The sequence below is a fragment of the Marmota marmota genome, unplaced genomic scaffold (assembly GCF_001458135.2).
Source record: "Marmota marmota marmota unplaced genomic scaffold, marMar, whole genome shotgun sequence".
NCBI lineage: Eukaryota > Metazoa > Chordata > Mammalia > Rodentia > Sciuridae > Marmota > Marmota marmota.
The window spans coordinates 46,117,905-46,121,513 of record NW_026000229.1 but is presented as its reverse complement, the minus strand read 5'-3'; positions in this window follow the sequence as shown (position 1 = coordinate 46,121,513).

Below are 3,609 nucleotides of genomic sequence, written 5' to 3'. Positions count from 1 at the left end.
TCTCTCTCTCTCTCTCTCTCTCTCTTTCTTTCTTTCTACCAGGGATTGAACTGAGAGGTGCTTAAGCATGGAGCCTTATCCCCAGCCTGTTATTTATTTATTTATATTTTGAGACAGGGACTCGCTAAGTTGTTCAGGGTCTTACTTAGTTGTGAGACTGGCTTTATTTCTTCTTTATTTTTTAGCATTTATACATGTACTTTTTTTGCATTACAATTCTTATTACACATGTGTACCACACAGTTTTTCATATCTCTGTTTGTATATGAAGTATGTTGACACCCAATTCGAGTCCTCATACATGTACTTTGGATAATGATGTCCAACACATCCCACCACCATTGCTAATCCCCTGCCCCCTCCCTTTCCCTCCTACCCGTCTTTCCTATTTAGAATTCATCGAATCCTCCCATGCTTCCCCCCCACCCCATTATGGGTCAGCCTCCTTATATCAAAGAAAATATTTGGCATTTGTTTCTTGGGGATTGGCTAACTTCACTTATTATTATCTTCTCCAACACCATCAATTTACCTGCAAATGCCATGATTTTATTCTCCTTTATTGCTGAGTAATATTCCATTGTGTATATATACCACATTTTTTTAATCCATTCATCCACTGAAGGGCATCTAAGTTGGCTCCACAGTTTAGCTATTGTGAACTGTGCTGCTATAAACATTGATGTGGCTGTGTACCTGTAGTATGTTCTTTTTAAGTCCTTTGGGTAGAGTCTGAGGAGAGAGATAGCTGGGTCAAATGGTGGTTCCATTCCCAGATTTCCAAGGAATCTCCATACTGTTTTCCATATTGGCTGCACCAATTTGCAGTTCCACCAGCAATGTATGAGTGTACCTTTTTCCCTACATCCTCACCAACACTTATTGTTGTTTGTGTTCATAATAGCTGCCATTCTGACTGGAGTGAGATGAAATCTTAGAGTAGTTTTGATTTTCATTTCTCTGATTGTTAGAGATGATGAACATTTTTTCATATGTTTGTTGATTGATTGTATATCCTCTTCTAAGAAGTGTCTGTTCAGGTCTTTGGCCCTTTTGTTGATTGGGTTATTTGTTTTTTTGGTGCTTAGCTTTTTGAGTTCTTTATATACACTAGAGATTAGAGCTCTATTAAACATAGTTCTTGAAACACTGGCCAGAGCAATTAGACGAAAGAATTAAAGAGATATGTATAGGAAAAGAAGAACTTTAATTAGCACTATTTACTGACGATATGATTCTATACCTAGAAGACCCAAAAAAACTCCACCAGAAAACTTCTAGAACTAGTAAATGAATTCAGCAAAGTAGCAGGATATAAAATCAACACCCATAAATCAAAGGCATTTATGTGTATCAATGAAAAACCTCAGAAAAGGAAATGAGGAAAACAACCCATTTTCAATAGCCTCAAAAAAAAAAAATACTTGGGAATCAACTTAACAAAAGAGGTGAAAGATATGTGATGAAAATTACAGAACTCTAAAGAAAGAAATCAAAGAAAACCTTATAAAATGGAAAGATCTACCTTGCTCTTGGATAGGCAGAATTAATATTGTCAAAATGACCATACTATTAAAAGCACTATACAGATTTAATGCAATTCTGATCAAAATTCCAATGGCATTCCTCATAGAAATGAAAAAGCAAGCTTTGTAATGTTTTGAACAACTAATAAAAAGTTTTGAGGATAAAAAAAAGAAATGAAAAAGCAATAATGAAATTCATCTGGAAAAATAAGAGCGGCAGAATAACTAAAGCAATCCTTAGCAGGAAGAGTGAAGCAGGTGTCATCACAATACCAGACCTTAAACTACAGTACAGAACAATAGTAACAAAAACAGCATGGTATTGGCACTAAAACAGACTGGTAGACCAATGCTACAGAATAGAGCACACAGAGACTAACCCACAAAGTTACAATTATCTTATATTAGACAAAACATGCACTGGAGAAAAGATATCATCTTCAACAAAAGGTGCTGGGAACTGGAAATCCACATGCAACAAAATGAAATTAAACCCCTATCTCTCACCATGCTCAAAACTTAACTCAAAATGGATCAAGGACCTAGGAATACAACCAGAGACTCTTCGTCTAATAGAAGAAAAAGTAGGCCCTAATCTTCATCATGTGGGATTAGGCCCCAACTTCCTTAATAAGACTCCTATAGCATAAGAATTAAAACTAAGAATCAATAAATGGGATGAAATCAAATGAAAAAGTTTTTTCTCAGCAAAAGAAACAATCTGTAAGGTGAACAGAGATCCTACATCCTGGGAGCAAATTTTTACCCCTCATACATGAGACTGGCTTTAAACTTTCAATCTTCCTGTCTCAGCCTCCTTAACCACTGTGATCACATGCAGGAGCCACTACACCAGGCTATCCTTAGATCTGGATGCCATTATTTCTCTAATAAAGATGGGTATTATGAAGTTACTGAGCAGTACATAAAAGTTTTAAGTAATTTAAATTTGCTAGAGTGGTTAAAAATCAATTGGAAGTTCATGGGTGTGAGAGAAGATAATAAGAAATGAAAAATAATATTATCAAAATTTTTCCAATGTTTGAGGAAGGGTTCGGAGTATTTTCTTAAGAGAAAGAAAGAAAAAAAGAATAACAACAAGCTATAAGTATAGTACAAATCCTTAGAATGCAGCAGTGAATTAAATACACTAGAATCTCTTCCCTCATGGTGCTTACATGTTAGTAGAAAAAAAAGAAACCCAAATAAATGAGTCTTTTATGATAAATGCTTGGGGCACAACAATCAAGCAGGGCAAAGTGTATTAAGAATGTAACAAGAATAATTACAGATTGATATTTAATTTTTCTTTTAAACAAATTATTATTTTAATTTTGCAATTTTATGGGTTACATTGTGATAATTCAATAGAGATACAATGTATAAAGATCAACTATAGTTAAATTTTCCATCTCTTTAAGCATAAAAATTAATTAAAATGTAATGTTTTATATATATATATATATATATATATATTATATGATCTCGTGCGATATTTCCATACACATATACAAAAAATAGGCCTCATCAAGAAGTAAGTTTTGATCAAGCACTCCAAGTAGAAATAGAATCCACTGTGTCTATACTAGGGGAAGGAAAAAAAGAACTGGCATTATGATCAGGTGAGTGATGCCTGAAATGTTCAAAGATCTTATGTGGCTGAAGGTGGGCAAACAAGTGGACAGAAATTGGAGATGGAGTCTAATTACTTATTGAGGTGGGCACAGAAGATGCAAGCCCTATAAGAGAATCAGTACTTTGTCTTCTAAGGTGAAATGGGGTGAATTTGGGGAGTTTTGAGTAGAAGAGTACTAACAATAGATGTGATTTAGAAGAACAGGTTTGAAAGCTTTGCTGGAAAAGGCCAGGGTGGAAGATAGGAAACTAGATTGGTAGCAAGTTGACTAATTCAGGCTGGCTGTTACAACAGCTGGCACTAGAAGGGAACACTGCAGGTGAAATGTAGTGGTCAGACTCTAAAAGTATTTTGATAGTGGAGACAATAGGATTTCCTGATCATTATGGGTGTTATGGTTTGATCGTGAGGTGTCACCCAGAAAAGCTCATGTTATAAAGTGAGGAA